At 43.4% G+C, this 18,279-nt stretch overlaps 1 protein-coding gene across 13 annotated transcripts in view; it reads right to left on the reverse strand.

Moving 5' to 3' along the window:
* TLK2 (tousled like kinase 2) overlaps positions 1-18,279 on the reverse strand; it is a 133,133-nt gene that overhangs the window by 92,748 nt on the left and 22,106 nt on the right. The window contains exon 1 of one of the 13 annotated variants that reach the window (XM_070060516.1): positions 915-1,019. The exons of the other annotated variants lie outside the window; for them this stretch is intronic. The gene's annotated coding sequence lies outside the window, so the exon portion shown is untranslated. Of the gene's footprint in view, positions 1-914; positions 1,020-18,279 lie in introns of those variants that run through there. 13 annotated transcript variants of the gene reach the window in all.

Consider the following 18,279-nt stretch of genomic DNA (forward strand, 5'->3'; position numbering starts at 1 on the left):
CTTCTTTGTCTACATTATGTAAGTTTAATTGTGTCATGATTTGTCTTATTTTCTAATAGTCTGCTAATTGATATTTGATAAACAATAGCTACTTAGGAGAATGCTTTCTGACTCTTAACAATGCTAGGGAGAGGGGCTGGCGCTGTGGCGCAGAGTGTTAAATCCTGGCTTGAAGCGCTGGCAACCCATATGGGCGCCAGTTCTAGTCCCGGCTGCTCCTCTCCCAATCTAGCTCTCTGCTGTGGCCTGGGAAAGCAGTAGAAGATGGCCCAAGTCCCTGGGCCCCTGCACCCATGTGGGAGACCCATAAGAAGCTCCTGGCTTCTGATCGGCACAGCCCTGGCTGTTTCAGCCATCTGGGGAGTGAATCAGCGGATGGAAGACCTCTCTCTGTCTCTACCTCTCTCTGTAACTCTTTCAAATAAATGGAAGGAAGGAAGGGAGGGAGGGAGGGAAGGAGGGAGGGAAGGAAGGAAGGGCGGGCAGGAGGAAAGAAAAGAAGAGAAGAGAAGAGGAGAGGAGAGGAGAGGAGAGGAGAGGAGAGGAGAGGAGAGGAGAGGAGAGGAGAGGAGAGGAGAGGAGAGGAGAGGAGAGGAGAGGAGAGGAGAGGAGAGAAGAGAAAAAGAAAATACTAGGGAGAGAAAACTTCCTTAGAAGAGTCACCTGCAGCCTCACAAACAAAGCTAGTAAAAAGTTTGTAACTAAGTAAGACACTTCTGTAAAAGACTCATTTTCTACTCCATCTTTTGAACTGTTTACCATGTCTCTTACTACTAACGATTTTCAGGAAGTAGAGGTAAATATTTGCTGTAGAGGTCAATATACTGCTTGAGAAGCTTATACCCCACATCAGAATCCCTAGGGTTTGAACACTGGCTCTGTGCTCCTGATTCCAACTTTCTGCTAATACACACCTTGGGAGGCAGCAAGTGATGGCTTAAGTACGTGGGTCAGCCATCCAGACTCAGCCATCGAAGACATATGAGAACGAACCAGCTCATGAGAGTTATCTCACCGTCTGTCTCTTCACCTCCCAAATTAAAAAAATAAATAAATAAGTTAAAAACCAAATGGGCAGTTTAAAGAATGGACAAGTGTCAAATTTCTTGTTTTAAAAAAGTACAGGGACCAGCACTGTGGCGTAGCAGTTAAAGCCACCGCCTGCAGTACTGGCATCCCATATGGGCACCAGTTCAAGCCGCGCTGGTTCAAGACCCGGCTGCTCCTCTTCACATCAAGCTCTCTGCTATGGCCTGGGAAGGCAGCAGAAGATGGCCCAAGTCCTTGGGCCCCTGCACTTGTGTGGGACACCCGGAAGAAGCTCCTGGCTCCTGGCTTCGGATCGGCAAAGCTCCGGCCGTTGTGGCCAACTGGGGAGTGAACCAGTGGAAGGAAGACCTCTCTCTCTCTCTCTCTCTCTCTCTCTCTGCTTCTCTTCTTTCTGTGTAACTCTGACTTTCAAGTAAATAAATAAATCTTAAAAAAAGAAAAAAAAAGCTATTATTTTGGTTGAAGATGGCAGAATAGGGAGCAAGCTTACTGTTCTAGTCTAGGGGAGTTTAAAAAAAAGTGGAAAGAACAGAGTCTAAGGGAAGAGTTAGGAAGAAAATGGCAGAGGAAACTCCATGCAAGTTAGAGGGACACTACAGACCTATGTGGAGGGTGTAGACATGCACAACTCAGGACCCCAGCAGCTGACAGCCTCAGCACCAGCTTTGGAGTGAGGTGAGACCAGACTGCAGCAGCCCAAACCACTGGCGAAAAGCTGCAGGAAATGCCTGGTAGGAATCTAGCTGGGAGCCCTGAGGGGGACAATGAACCTGCCAACCTAAAGGGAAAAAAGGGAGACACGTTTCTCTCTCCTCAACCACCCAGCGCACTGGCATCCTGTAACCAGCGCAGAGAGGGCAGGCGCCATTTTGGACAAACATAACTGCTACACCAGCTTGTGACTGTGTGCCCAGCAACAAGCTGAGAGGAGACACCTGAGTCTGGCTGGGAGCACTGACAGGCAGCTGAGTGCTGGTTACTGTAGGAGCCTTCTGTGCTGGGACTGTGACAACACTGTGGCTGCATGGGAGGGTGCAGGGTGTGGCTGGGACTGTGGGCAGTCACTGTGGGCACTCCACGTGCTCAGGGCACCCTGATTACCTGGTGAGGGTCATTACTGCAGGATCCATATTCACACCAAAGACTGCATGGATCCTTTGTATGGCTCTTGTGGAAGCGCAAATGAAAAGTGTATCACTGGGGCTAGTGCCCAGCACTGGTCTCCTCCGAGGAGAACAGGTGAGCATGAGACTATGACAACAGAGCAGAACAAATCTCTCCTCTGGCCCAACTAGGGTGTCACCTAGAACACAGAACAGAGCTCTCTGACCACACCCGGGAGATGCCTCAGGGTATTCACTGAAAGAGCAGACACTCCACTAAGCCACAGAGGCATAATTCAAAGATAAAAGCCATCACAGGGGGAAAAAAAGTATCACCACAAATGCCTAATAATAAATGCAGCAATTCAAGAAATAAGAATAAGAAAGACAACATGATGCAACCAAAAGAACACTTCAATACTAGAAGGTGAAGATGAAAGATTGATGAAATGCCAGAAACAAAATTCAAAAACTGACCACAGGATGACTCAGAAGTAATCAAAAGCAAATTCATAAACAAAAGAAATCTGTTCATGATATGAATGAAAATTTTTCCTATGACATTCAGATTTTAAGGAGAAATCAAAACAAAATACTAGAAATGAAGAATTCAATAGAACAAATAAAAATGTGGTGGAAAAACAAATCTCTGGAAATTCAACAGTAAGACAAAAAAAAAAAAAAAAAAGGAATTAGAAAACTAAAAAACAGTGCCAGGGATTTATCGGATACTATCAAATGACCCAACATATGGGTCTCAGGAGTTCCTGAAGGCAAGGAAAGAGAGAATGGATTAGAAAGCCGTTTTAGGCCAGCTCTGCAGCTCACTTGGCTAATCCTCCACCTGTGGCAATAGCACACCGGGTTCTAGTCCCAGTCGGGGCGCCGGATTCTGTCCCGGTTGCTCCTCTTCCAGTCCAGCTCTCTGCTGTGACCCGGGAGGGCAGTGGAGGATGGCCCAAGTGCTTGGGCCCTGCACCGGCATGGGAGACCAGGAGGAAGCATCTGGCTCCTGGCTTCAGATCGGTGCAGCATGCCGGCAGTAGCGGCCATTTTGGGGGGTGAACCAATGGAAAAGGAAGACCTTTCTCTCTGTCTCCCTCTCTCTAACTCTGCCTGTCAAAAAATAATAATAATAAAAGAAAACCTTTTTAGAAAATTTCCCTAATTTGGAGACACAAAGGGTGTCCAAGTACAGGAAGTACATAGAACTCCTAATAGACATGATCAGAAAAGATGTTCACCTTGACACATTGTAGTCAAATTCTCCACAGTAAAGCATAGATTCTGAAATGTGCACAAGAGAAATGCCAGATTACTTTCAGAGTTTCTACAATTGGAATCAAAACTGTTTTCTCATCAGAAACTCTATAGGCTAGGAGAGAATGGTGAGATATATTCCAAATCTTAAGAGAAGAAAAAAAAGTCAACGCAGAATACTATATCCTGCAGAGCTCTCATTTATGAATGAAGGTGAAATAAAGACCTTTCATAACAAAGAGGAATTGGAAGAATTTGTTACCACTTGTCTAGCCTTACAAAAGATGTTTAAGGATATGCTACACACAGAAACATGGTCATCACTACAAAAGAAGGCGAAAGCAGAAAATCTCCCAGTAAAAGTACAAAAGAAATACAAACAACAGGAAAATTTATGAAAAAATGGCAGGGTCCAGTCATTACTTATCAATAGTAACCATGAACGTAAATGGTTTCAACTCTCCAGTTAGAAGATACAGATTGGCTGAATGGATTAAAAAACAAAACCCATCTATTTGCTGCCTACAAATAAAACACCTCACCAACAAAGCTATACACAGACTGAGAGTGAAAGGATGGAAAAAGACATTCCATGCTAACAGAAACCAAAGAGGTTGTGTAGCCATCCTAATATCAGACAAAAAAGACTTTAACACAAAAACTGTTAAAACAAAGAAGAACACTATGTAATGATTAAGGGATCAGCTCAACAGGAAGATGTGACTATTGTAAATGTATATGCATCTAATTACAGGGCACCTGGATATTTAAAAGAAATGTTAATGGATCTAAAGGGAGATATAGACTTCAATGCAATAGTAATGAGGGATTCAATACTCCATTTTCAGCAATGGACAGGTCAACCAGACAGAAAATTAGCAAAGAAACAACAGTTAATTGAAACTATACACTAAGCCGGCGCCGCGGCTCACTAGGCTAATCCTCCGCCTTGCGGCGCCGGCACACCGGGTTCTAGTCCCGGTCGGGGCGCCGGATTCTGTCCCAGTTGCCCCTCTTCCAGGCCAGCTCTCTGCTGTGGCCAGGGAGTGCAGTGGAGGATGGCCCAAGTGCTTGGGTCCTGCACCCCATGGGAGACCAGGATAAGTACCTGGCTCCTGCCATCGGATCAGCAAGGTGCACCGGCCATAGCACGCCGGCCACGGCAGTCATTGGAGGGTGAACCAACAGCAAAGGAAGACCTTTCTCTCTGTCTCTCTCACTGTCCACTCTGCCTGTCAAAAAATTTAAAAAAATAATAAATAATAAAAAAAAGAAACTATAGACCAAAAGGACCTAACAGATATCTACAGAACTTTTCATCCTACAGTTGCAGAATACACATTGTTCTCACCAGTGCACAGAACTTTCTCTAGGACTGACCACATACTAGGCCATAAAGCAAGTTACAGAAAATTCAAAAAAATCGAAATCATACCATGCATCTTTTTGCCCACAATGGAATGAAGCTGGATATCAACAACTCAGGATCCCTAGAACATATGCAAACACATGGAGACTAAACAACATGTTCCTGAATGAACAGTAGATCATTAAAGAAATCAAAAGAGAAATCAAAAAATTTCTGGAAACAAATGAAGATGATAGTACAACATATCAAAAGTTATGGGATATAGCAAAAGCAGTGTTAAGAGGAAAGTTTATAGTAATAGGAGCCTACATCAAGAAATTGGAAAGGCACCAAATAAATGAGCTATCACTGCATCTCAAGGATCTAGAAAAACTACAGCAAACCTGACCCAAAACTAGTAGGAGAAGAAAAATAATTAGAGAAGAAATCAACAAAACTGAAACAAAAAATATATGTAAAAGATCAGCAAAACAAAAAGCTGTTTTTTTGAAAAAATAAACAAAGTTGACACATCATTGGCCCAACTAACCAAAAAAAGTAGGAGAAGACCCAAATCAATAATATTAGAGATGAAAATGGAAATGTAACAACAGACACCACAGAAATTACTACAAAGAATTGTATGCCAACAAACTGGGGAACCTAAAAGAAATGGATAGATTTCTGGATACATACAACCTATCTATATTGAGCCATGAAGACAAAATCTAAACAGACCAATAACCAAGATGGAAAGTGAATCAGTAATAAAGCCCTCCCAACAAAGAAAAGCCCAGGATTAGATGGCTTCACTGCTAAATTCTACCAGACATTTAAAGAACTAATTCCAATTCTTCTCAACTTATTCAAAACAATTCAAAGGGAGAGAATTCTCCCAAATTCTCTCTATGAAGGCAGAATTACCTTATTTTCTAAACCCAGAAAAGATGCAAAGAGAACTACACACCAATTTCCTTGATGAATACAGACACAGAAATCCTCAACAAAAATACTAGCCAATCGAATCCAACAACACATCAGAAAGATCATTCACCAAGACCAAGTGGGATTTATCCCAGCTAGGAAGGGATGGTTCAACATTCGCAAATCAATCGATGTGATACATCACATTAACAAACTGAAGAATAAAAACCATATGATTATCCCAATATATGCAGAGAAAGCATCTGATAAAGTACAACACACTTTCATGATGAAAACTCTAAGCAAGTTTTGTATAGAAGGAACATTCCTTAACACAATCAAGGCAATTTATGAAAAACCCAAAGCCAGCATCCTATTGAATGGGGAGAAGTTGGAAGCGTTCCCAATTGAGATCCAGAACCAGACAAGGATGCCCACTCTCACAATTGCTATTCAATATAGTCCTGGCAGTTTTAGCCAGAGCCATCAGGCCAGAAAAAGAAACCAAAAGGATACAAATTGGGGGTGAGGAAGTCAAACTATCTCTATTTGCAGTTGAGAATATTCTATGTATAGGGGATCCAAAAGACTCCACCTAAAGACTATTGGAACACATAGAAGAGTTTGGTAGGCCGGCACCGCGGCTCACTAGGCTAATCCTCCGCCTGTGGCACTGGCACCCCAGGTTCTAGTCCCAGGTTCTAGTCCCAGCCGGGGCACCGGGTTCTAGTCCCGGCTGCTCCTCTTCCAGTCCAGCTCTCTGCTGTGGCCTGGGAGGGCAGTGGAGGATGGCCCTGGGCCCTGCACCTGCACAAGAGACCACGAAAAAGCACCTGGCTCCTGGCTTTGGATCAGCTCAGCGCGCCAGCCATAGTAGCCATTTGGGGAGTGAACCAACGGAAGGAAGACCTTTCTCTCTGTCTCTCCCTCTCTCACTGTCTAACTCTGCCTGTCCAAAAAAAAAAAAAAAAAAAAAAAAAAAGAGTTGGTAGGGGCCAGTTCTGTGGCACGGTTAAGGCCATGGCCTGAAGCATCGGCATCCCATATGGACGCTGGTTCAAGACCCAGCTGCTCCACTTCTGATCCAGCTCTCTGCTGTGGCCTGGGAAAGCAGTAGAGGATGGCCCAACTCATTGAGCCCCTGCACCCATGTGGGAGACCCAGAGGAAGCTCCTGGCTCCTGGCTTCAGATCAGCACAGCTCCAGCCATTACGGCCAATTAGGGAGTGAACCATTGGATGGAAGACCTCTCTCTCTCTCTCTCTCTGCCTCTCCTCTCTCTGTATAACTCTTTCAAATAAATAAACCTTTAAAAAAAAAAAGAGTTTGGTAAAGTGGCAGTATATAAAAATCAACACACAAAAATCAATAGCCTTTGGGGCTGATGCTGTGGTGTAATGGGTAAAGCTGCCGCATACAGTGCTGGCATCCCTTACGGGTGCCAGTTCAAGTCCTGGCTGCTGTATTTCCAATCCAGCTCTCTGCTATGGCCTGGGAAAGCAGTAGAAGAAGGTCCAAGTTTTTTCCTACTCCTGGGAAAGAGTTATGTACCCCCATATTTATTGCAGCTCAATTCACAATAGCTAAGATATGGAATCAACCCAATGCCCGTCAATTGAATACTGGATAAAGAAATTATAAGATACATACAGCATGGAATACTACCAAGCAGTTAAAAAAATAAATAAAAAACAAAGAAAATCAAAGAAATCCTGTCATTTGCAACAAAATGGATTAAACTAGAAAACATCACACTTACTGAAATAAGCCAGTCCCAAAAGGACAAATACCATATGTTCTCCCTGATCTGTGATAACTAATAGAGCACCTAAAAGGTAATGTATAGAAGTGAAATTAACATTTTGAGATGCAATGACTTTGAACAGCCCTTGTTTCAACTGTTGAGGAATAGTTTGTTTTTTTTTTTTTTTCATACAACCTGTTCAACTCTTAGTACAGAGTTAATCTTCTGTGTATAAAGTTAACGGAAAATAGATCTTAGTAAAAAATAAGAATGGGAACAGGAGAGGGAGGAGGAACAGGGTTGGGAATGTGGGTGGGAGGGCAGGTATGGTGAGAAGAATCACTATATTCATAAAGTTTTATTTATGAAATGCATGAAGTTTGTAGTCCTTAAGTAAAAGGTTTCTGTGCTGGGGGGAGTATAGTTGGGAAAAAAAAGTGAGACATGTTTCTAATATATTTAAAATGAACTTTGTGAGGCCTTAAAAATTTACCTGAGTTAGAAACCTTGTGAAAACTTTGTTGGTGGGGCTGGCACTGTGGCGCAGCAGGTTAAAGCCATGGCCTGAAACGCCAGCATCCCATATGGGCGCTGGTTTGAGTCCTCGCTGCTCCACTTCTGATCCAGCTCTCTGCTGTGGCCTGGGAAAGCAGTAGAAGATGACCCAAGTCCTTGGGCCCCTGCACCCACATGGGAGACCCGGAGGAAGCTCCTGGCTCCTGGCTTCAGCTTTGTTGGTGTGGGCATTTGGCACAGCAACTGAGATGCCACTTGGGACGTATGCATCCCACATTACAGTGCCTGCCTGTTTCTAGTTCAGGCTCCTCTGCTTCCAATTCGGCCTCCCCTGGTGCATACCTTGGGAGGCAGCATTTGATGATGGTTCAAGTACTTGGATCCCTGCCATTCACCTGGGAGACTGGGATTGAGTTCCCAGCTGCTGGCTTCAGCCTGTCCAGCCCTGGCTGTTTGTGGGCATTTGTGGAGTCAACCAGCAGATGGTAGATCTCTTCTTTTCTCTCTGCCTTTTAAATGGAATGAAAATAGTGTTTTGTTTTAAGAAAACTGTGTCAATAAATTATAAACCCATGAAACCCACAGTTAAGATGTGAATATTGATACCAGACTCTTAGTATGTGAAAGAAGCCCACATAAACCAAGAAAAACTTGTAGAAGTAAAGGCCAAAGGTTAATCTTTCACCCCTGTAAAAGTTTAAATGTCAATATTTGTTGAGTTCTAAAGTCTGTATTTCCTCCTTAGACTAAATCAGCATCTTAAAAGGGATTGAGAAGGAATACAAAAGTTAATCTTGACTAGGTATAAAGGAGCCAGCTAAAACAGAGTCAAACCACTGGAAACTCCATTAAAGAACTACTCAGTTAAAGCCTGGACCTACTGTAAAAGCTCTTTACACTTTCTTTTTTGTCATCAGTAGCACCACCTTTTCACACCACACATCATTCTGATGTGACTCCCAGAGACCTATGGCCTTGGCCAGTTCATGACAGTGTTCCTAAGAGTTAAACAGTTAGGGAATATAAATTCTTACTTATGGATCCTGGCTGGAACTTTATTTTTTATTTTATTTGAAAGGTAGAGTAACAGAGAAAGAGATCTTCCACCCACTGGTTCACTCTCCAGATAGCCCTAACGGTTGGGGCTGGGTCAAGCTGAAGCCAAGAGTGTGGAACTCCATTAGGTCTCCCATGTGGATGCAAGCACCCAAGTACTTGGATACATCTTCTGCTGCTTTCCCAGGAGCATTAGCAGGGAGCCGGATCAGATGTGGAGCAGATGGGACTCTAACCGGCACTCATGAAATGTCAGCGTTGCAATCAGTGGTTTAACCTGCTGTGCCATGATGCCAGCCGCATAAAAATCTTAAAACATACACACACACACACACACAAACTTGATGCTAAGTCAAAGAGGCTAGTCACAAAGGATCCATCATAAGTATATTAGTGGTAAAAATGTTCCAAAATTGTGGTAACAGTTGTACAACTTTGTAAACATAGAATACTTTAATTGAGTGGATTGTTAAAAAAAACAAAACAAAACAAAAAAAACACACACAGTACAAACTGACAGCTCTTGCTGGATGCAGGAATTACATACAACCATGGAACTATGTCATACTGTGCGAGATAGAGAAAAGCATCAAGAATAATCCTACCCTCCGGATCATCTATGGAAAGAAATGGGTTATTTTCTCCCTCTAATTTAAGATTTCTTATTGAAAATTTTTATTTATTTTCACTTTATTTCAGAGGCAGAGAGAAAGAGGGAGGGGGAGGTGACACAGAGAGGCAGTGAAAGGAAGGGAAGGCAGAGGGGGAGAAGGGGAAAAGGGAGAGCCAGGAGAGGGGAAGAGAGAGAGATGAATCCTGTTTTCTGGTTTACTTCTCAAATGCCCACAATGGCCAGGGCCAGGGCTGAGAACACAATCTAGGCAGGGAACCAACTACTTCAGCCATAACCTGCTGCCTGCCAGGCTCTCTATTAACAGGAAGCTGGACTCAGGAGCAGAACTGGCACTTGAACCCAGGCACTCCAACACGGGATGGCAGCATCCTAACCAGCAGCTTAAGCACTAGGCCAAATGCCCAGCCCCCTGATGTGCTTTTAAAATATAAAAAAATATAGATTCAAAGTTAGTACTATAAAATACACGGGGGCTGGTTTAAGTCCCAGCTGTTCCACTTCCAATCCAGCTCCCTGCTAATGTGCCTGGGAAAGCAGCAGAAGATACCCCAGGTGCTTGGGCCCCTGTACCCACGTGAGAGACTCAGAAGAAGCTCTTGGCTCCTGGCTCCTGGCTCCTGGCTTCAGATTGGCCTAGCTCCAGCCGTTCCAGCCATGTGGAGAGTGAACCAACAGATGGAAGATCTCTCTCTCTCTCTCTCTCCTGCTTTGTAACTCTGCCTTTCAAATAAATAAATCAATCTTAAAAAAAAAAAAAAAAGAATGGGATGGGAGCCGCTGTTATGGCATAGTGGATTAAGAATGGACTGTGTGCTGCTTCAAGCCCTGGCTCTTCTGCTTCTGATCCAGTTCTATGCTAATGTGCCTCGAAAAGCAGCATTAGATGGCCTTAGTCCTTGGGCCCCTGTACCCACTTGGAGACCCTGATGAAGCTCCTGGTTCTAGCCCCAGCTGCTGTGGCCATTTGGGGAGTGAACTAGTGGATGGAAGATCTTTCTTTTTCTCTCTCTCTCTCTCCTCTCTCTCTCAGTGAAGGAGGGAGGAAGGGAGGGAGGGAGGAAGGAAAGGAGAGAGGGAGAGAAGAAAGGAAGGAAAGGTTAAAAAGAAAAGAATGGGATGACCCAGCTCTCTGCTAAGGCCTGGGAAAGCAGTAGAAGAAGGCCTAAGTCCTTGGGCTCCTCCACCTGAGTGGGAGACCTGGAAGAAGCTCCTGGCTCCTTATCGGCCCAGCTCCAGCAGTTGTGGCCATCTGGGGAGTGAACCAGGGGATAGAAGATATCTCTCTCTCTCTCTCTCTGTCTCTGTCTCTGCCTTTCTGTAACGGCCTTTCAAATAAACAAATAAATCTTTAAAAAAAAAAATGAGATGACCCAGTGGTGTGACTAATAGAAAAATGATTGAGAACAGCTGGCAACAATAGTTTAAAGTGAGACAGGTGAGGGACTGAATCATTGAACCACTGCATGGAAGCAGACAAATCACTTAAGTTCTATGAGCTCTGGTCTTTTTATCTGTGACAAAAGAGGAAAAGCACCTACCTTAGGGATATTGCAAGGATCAAATAAAATAATACTATATACTGTGGAGGGGAGTAATACAGTACCTGAAATACAGTTGGAGCTCAACAAAAAATTACTTTTTTTTAATTTTAAGATTCATTTATATGAAAGAGCAAGAGAAAGAGATTTTCCATCTCTAATTCATTCAAATTCTGCCACCTGGGCCTTGACTTGTGCCACAACAGTGCCTCAACTACCTACCTCTTTACCCTTATTTCAGAGGTCCTGCATGAACTACCCTTATGGTGAAACTTCAACTAACCAAGACAATTAGTTTTAATCTCCCTATAAACTGCCAAGCTTATACTACAATAAATTAATTTGTCACACACATGGAGGCCAAATTATTCAACAAGTCACAATACTTAAGTTCTAACTGGAGCCAGTGCTGTGGCAGAGTGGGTAAAGCCACCACCTGCAGTACCAGCATCCCATATGGATACTGGTTTGAGTCCCTGCTGCTCCATTTCCCATCCAGCTCTCTGCTACAGCCTGGGAAAGCAACAGAAGATGGCCTAAGTGCTTGAGCCCCTGCACCACATGGGAGACCTGGAAGAAGCTCCTTGCTCCTGGTTTCGGATCGGCACAACTCTGGCCATTTTGGCCATTTGGGGAGTGAACCAGTGGATGGAAGACAGACTCTCTCTCTCTCTCTCTCTCTCTCTCTCTCTCTCTCTCCCCTCTCCCCCCTCTCTGCCTCTGCCTCTCCATAACATTAAAAAAAATAGATCTATCTAAAAGGAAAAGGCCTCAAACCATTCATTAAAAATGGTAAGTGAAAGCTGCAAACTCACCACCCTAAATTTAATTCTCCCTTCAACCTCCACTAGATTATAAATTCCATGAGGGCAGAGAACAATGTTTTCTGTCACATTCCTAGCACAGTATCTAGTACGTAGTAGTTGTTGATAAAGGTGTGCTCACGAACAAATCAGTGCTCATCGTTTTTACATGAGTGTTTTTTAATCCTTTGTACCTTAATGGCCTCACCCATAAAATGGGAATACAAGGTTAACTGCAAGAAGGAACTCTAAGAAATAGTTTCACTCTTCCCTTGGGAACTGTTTTTATGTCTACTGTACATCATTTAACACTACTGTATATGATACTGCTATTTAATTTTCAATTGTTCACTGCTAGTATAAGAAATACAACTAGTTTTTCTATCTGCAATCTTAGCTCAACTAAAATTCTAGTAGCTTTTTGATAGCTTATTTAGGACTTTGTGTATAATCATGTCATCATATCTAAAAAATAAAAGTTTCATTTTTGCTCTCTAATCTATAAGTTTATTCCTTTTACTTGTCTTGTTGCACTGGCTAGGACCTTCAGAATACGGTCAATACAAGTTGGGAGAACAAATATCCTTGACCTGTCCTGCATATTAGGTAGAAAGCATTCTTTCACCATTAAGCACAATGTTAACTAAGTTTCAAAAATAACTTTAACAGATTAAGAAAATTCTCATTATTCCTAGTTAGTTGAGAATTTTTATTATGAATTAATACTGAACTGTGTCAAGTGCTTTTCATGTATCTATTATGAGGTCACCTGGCCTTTTTCCTTTATTAATATGTGAATTATATTGACTTCTAATGGTAAATCAACCCTACAGGTAGGAAAAAATCCAATTCATCATGATGTATTATCCTTTCTTTGTACTACTAGAATCAATTTGCTATCATTCTGTTAATGACTTTTGCATGGATATATTTATAAGGGATACTTAATTACAATTCAAGTTTTTCCTAAAGTCTTCATTTGGTTTAGTACCAAGGTAATATTTGCTTCATAAATACAGTATTAAATTAATAAAATCTGGTATTCTTTCTTTTTTAAAAAGATTTATTTATTTCAAAGGCAAAGTTACAGAGAGGGAGAGCAGGAGAGAGAGAGAGAGAGAGAGAGAGAAAGAGAGAAAGAGAGAGAGAGAGAAAGAATCTTCTATCTCCATCAGCTGGTTCACTCCCCAAATGGCTGCAACAGCAGAAGCTGGGCCAATCTGAAGCTAAAATCAGGAGCTTCTTCTGGGTCTCCCACCTGGGTACAGGGGCCCAAGCACTTGGACCATCCTCCACTGCCTTCCCAGGCACATTAGCAGGTAGCTAGATCAGAAGTGGAACAGCCAAGACGTGAACGGCCACAGTGCTGGTCCTATTTCTTTCTTAAATGTCTGATAGAAACTGCCAATAGGCCGGCGCTGCGGCTCACTTGGCTAATCCTCCGCCTGCGGCGCCAGCACCCCGGGGTTCTAGTCCCGGTTGGGGCGCCAGACTAGGCTGTTTGCTCCTCTTCCAGTCCAGTTCTCTGCTGTGGCCCGGGAGGGCAGTGGAGAATGGCCCAAGTGCTTGGGCCCTGCACCCACATGGGAGACCAGGAGGAAGCACCTGGATCCTGGCTTCGGATCGGAGCAGCGCTGACTGTAGCAGCCATTAGGGGGGTGAACCAACAGAAGGAAGACCTTTCTCTCTGTCTCTCTCTCACTGTCTAACTCTGCCTGTCAGAAAAAAAAAATTTTTTTTTTCATTGTATTTGAATGGCAGAGAGTCAGAGGGACAGAGAGAGAGAGAGTTGTTACACTCCACAAATGCCCACAACAGCTGGGGCTGGGCAAGGCAAAAGCCAGAAGCTGAGAACTTAATCTATCTCCCACATCAGCGTCAGGGACCTAAGTACTTGAGCCATCACCAACTGCCTCCAAAGGTGCACATTAGCAGGAACTGGAATCAGAAACAGAGCTAAGACTCAAACCCAGGCACTCCATCATGGGATGCAGGTGTCCCAAGCAGCTTAACTCCTAAGCCAAATGGCTACCCCTGCAGATCTAATGTAGACAATAAATAGAGGTTTTTCAGATTTGTTTCTTATTTCATTTATTTCAGGTCTTCATTATTTCCCTCCTATTTAGATTGCTATTTTTCTTGCTTCTTAAGGCAAAAACTTGGGTTGCTGATTTTAGCCCTTTCTTTTGGAGCTGTAGGTTTCCTTTTAAAGCATTCTGTTAGCTACACTCCATAAACTCTGATGTGCTGTGTTTTCATTTTCATTCAGTTCTTAACATTTTCTTAATTTCTCTTGTGAATTCTTCTTGATCCAGAGGTTTATCTGGAAGTATGTTACTTCACTTCTAAATATTTGGGTATTTTCCAGATACCTTTTTCTTTTTGATTTCTAGTTTCTAATTTAATTCCATTGTAGTCTAAGTAGTCTCTGTGTGGTTTCAATCCTTTTAGATGTTTTTGATAGCCCAGCATGCAGTCTGTTTTGATAACTGTTCCACCTATACCTGAGGAGAATGTGGGCAAGGTATTCTATGAATGCCAATTAGATACAGCCCATTCAGAGTATTGTCCAAATCTTCTATCTCCTCACCAATTTTTTTTTTTTTTTTTTTTTTTTTTTTTTTGGACAGGCAGAGTAGACAGTGAGAGAGAGAGACAGAGAGAAAGGTCTTCCTTTGCCATTGGTTCACCCTCCAATGACCGCCGTGGCTGGCACGCTGCGGCTGGCGCACCGCGCTGATCCAAAGGCAGGAGCCAGGTACTTCTCCTGGTATCCCATGGGGTGCAGGGCCCAAGCACTTGGGCCATCCTCCACTGCCCTCCCGGGCCACAGCAGAGAGCTGGCCTGGAAGAGGGGCAACCGGGTCAGAATCCGGCGCCCCGACCTGGACTAGAACCTGGTGTGCTGGCGCCGCTAGCCTAGTGAGCCACAGCGCCGGCCCTCACCAATTTTTTTTTTTTTTTTTTGCCTGCTCGTCCTATCAATTATTGAGAGAAAATATAATTTCCAACTATAGTAGAGGATTTATTTCTCCTTTCAACTATCAATTTGTGCTTCACTCTATTACTATTTACACATTTAGGACTGCTCTGTCTCCTCAATGAACTGATTCTTCTTTGGATGAAATATGCTTTGCTACACCTCGTAATATTTTCCTTGCTCTAAAGTTTCTTTTGTCTAATACAAATATAGTCACTTAGTTTTTTATACTTAACTTTATATTTGAATTTATACATTTTTATAAAGAGAAGTGTTAAAAATACAGTTGGTTTCCTGCAGACAGAATCCAGTTGGATCTTGCTTTTTAAATTGGTGTGTTGATCATTTACAATTTATTTATCAATATAGTTGTTTTTAAATTTATCCTATTTCACTCTGTTACATATTTTGTTTCTTTCTCATCTTTTCCTTCTGTCTTTCAAATTGGGATATACACTTTTTTAAGTATTCCATTTTATCTCCACTAAGGATTATCAGGTTTTTTTTTGTTTTTTTGTTTTTTTGTTTTTTTTTTTTGGACAGGCAGAGTGGACAGTGAGAGAGAGAGAGACAGAGAGAAAGGTCTTCCTTTGCCATTGGTTCACCCTCCAATGGCTGCCACGGCCGGTGCGCTGTGACCGGTCACAGCGCACCACACTGATCCGAAGCCGGGAGCCAGGTACTTCTCCTGGTCTCCCATGGGGTGCAGGGCCAAAGCACTTGGGCCATCCTCCACTGCACTCCCGGGCCACAGCAGAGAGCTGGACTGGAAGAGGGGCAACCGGGACAGAATCCGGCGCCCCGACCGGGACTTGAACCTGGTGTGCCGGCGCCGCAAGGCGGAGGATTAGCCTAGTGAGCCGCGGCGCCAGCCGGATTATTAGTTTTTATCTCTGTTACTTTTTTTAGTGTCATCCATATTTAAGTTTATCACAGTCTGGGCCGGCGCCGCGGCTCACTAGGCTAATCCTCCGCCTAGCGGTGCCGGCACACCAGGTTCTAGTCCCGGTCGGGGCGCCGGATTCTGTCCCGGTTGCCCCTCTTCCAGGCCAGCCCTCTGCTGTGGCCAGGGAGTGCAGTGGAGGATGGCCCAGGTGCTTGGGCCCTGCACCCCATGGGAGACCAGGAAAAGCACCTGGCTCCTGGCTCCTGCCATCGGATCAGCACGGTGCGCCGGCCGCAGCGCGCCGGCCGCGGCGGCCATTGGAGGGTGAACCAATGGCAAAGGAAGACCTTTCTCTCTGTCTCTCTCTCTCACTGTCCACTCTGCCTGTCAAAATAAAATAAAATAAAATAAAATAAAATAAAAAATAAAAGAAAGTTTATCACAGTCTGTCATCAAACAATTTGGTTATTAACTAAAATCAGGAACAGAGACCAGATCTTAGAAATTCACAATAATCAGAGGTTTGGTACAGCAAATGTCACTCTAAAAAGTTCTGTAAGGGGGCAAGTGTTTGGTGTCACTTAAGAAGCTGGTGTCCCAGGGGCTGACACTGTGGTGCAGTGGGTTTAAAGCCCCAGCCTGCAGCACCAGCATCCCATATGGACGCCGGTTCCAGTCTCAGCTGCTCCTCTTACAATTCAGCTCTCTGCTATGGTCTGGGAAAGCAGTAGAAGATGGCCCAACTCCTTGGGCCTCTGCACCTGCGTGGGAGACCCAGAAAAAGCTCCTGGATCCTGGCTTTGGATAAGCTCAGCTCTGGCCTTTGTGGTCATCTGGGGAGCGAACCAGTGGAATGGAAGACCTCTGTCTCTGTCTCTCTCTCTGGCTCTACCTCTCTCTGTAACTCTTTCAAATAAATAAAATAATAAAAAAAAAAAAAAAAAAAAAAAAAAGACGCTGGTGTCCCAAATCAGAGTACTTGGGTGAAAAGTACCAGCTCTGCTTCCAATTCCAGCTTGTCGCTATTGCACACACTGGGAGACAACTGGTGATAGCTCAAGTATTGGGGTCCCTGCCACCTAGATTAGAGATCTGAATTGAATGCCTAGCTCCTGGTGTTAGCTTGATTCAACACCAGGTGTCGCAGGCATTTGGGGAATGAGTCAGTGGATGGAAGATCTCTCTGTGTCTTCCAAATAAATAAAAAGTAGTTCAGATCGCTTCTCAGCCTTTTGGCTAAGATCAAATGTAAAAAGTAGTTCAGTAAGGATGGCTCATAAGAATTTTATTCTAAGCAACTATTTCAGAAATAAATTAAATACTGGAGAACTTGTTAAAGTAAGTTACCTACAACAAATAATTCTGTGCAACAAATGGCTCCTCTGGTTCTGGTCCAGAGAATATAATGACTGTCTTTTTCCTTATTGTTATTAACAAGTAAGAAGCTGACAGCTGATCAAAAGCTCAGATCTTTTCATTTTGTTCCAGTACTGAGTATCACATATAGGCCCACTTCACTTTTTTGCATTTAAGTAGTTTTGTTATCTCTAGAAATACCCTCTATCAAAATGAGCCACCAAATAATAATACAGTATTTAAAAACATACCACCGCCTACAGTGCGGGCATCCCATATGGGCGCCAGTTCGAGTCCCAGATGCTCCACTTCCAAGCCAGCTCTCTGCTATGGCCTGGGAAAGCAGTGGAAGATGGCCCAAGTCCTTGGGCCCCTGCATCCACATAGAAGACCCAGAAGAAGCTCCTGGCTCCTGGCTTCAGATCGGCCCAGCTCTGGCTGTTGTGGTCACTTGGAGAGTAAACCAGCAGATGTAAGACTTCTCCCTCTCTCTCTCTCCTTCTCTCTCTGTGTACCTCTTTCAAATTAATAAATAAATCTTTTTTTAAAAATGGTTCTATAACACTATCAATTATCTTTAAATAAACTAAATCTCCCCCCCCCCCCTTTTTAAGATTTATTTATTTATTTGAGTGGCAGAGTTACAGAGACATAGAGCAAGGTCTTCCATTGCTGGTTCACTCTCCAAATGCTAAAACGAAGCCGGGCCTGGCACATCAGCAGAGAGCTAGAGCAGAAGTGGAGCAGCAGCAGGGAGTCAAACTGGCACCCATATGGGATGCCAGTATTCGAGGCAGTGGCTTTACCTGCTGTGCCACAATGCCAGCCTCCTATCTTTTAACTTTCTAACTAGGAATTTTATTTTTAATAATTTGTACATAACAATTTAATTCCAATATCCAAAAAAATAAAAGCTCTATGGAATCTGTTAAGGTGAAATCCTACCTGTAGTAGTACTTACAGCAGAACTTAATACAACTCTTCATTTAAACCTCAAAGTATAATTTATTTACATACACAAAACTCAAAAGGAACTTGGAGGTTATCTAGTATAGAGGTTTGTTTCTCAGATCCCAAGTAA

This window comes from Oryctolagus cuniculus, chromosome 17, assembly GCF_051225735.1.
Source record: "Oryctolagus cuniculus isolate XC-2025 breed Fujian yellow rabbit chromosome 17, ASM5122573v1, whole genome shotgun sequence".
In the NCBI taxonomy this organism is placed as follows: Eukaryota; Metazoa; Chordata; class Mammalia; order Lagomorpha; family Leporidae; genus Oryctolagus; species Oryctolagus cuniculus.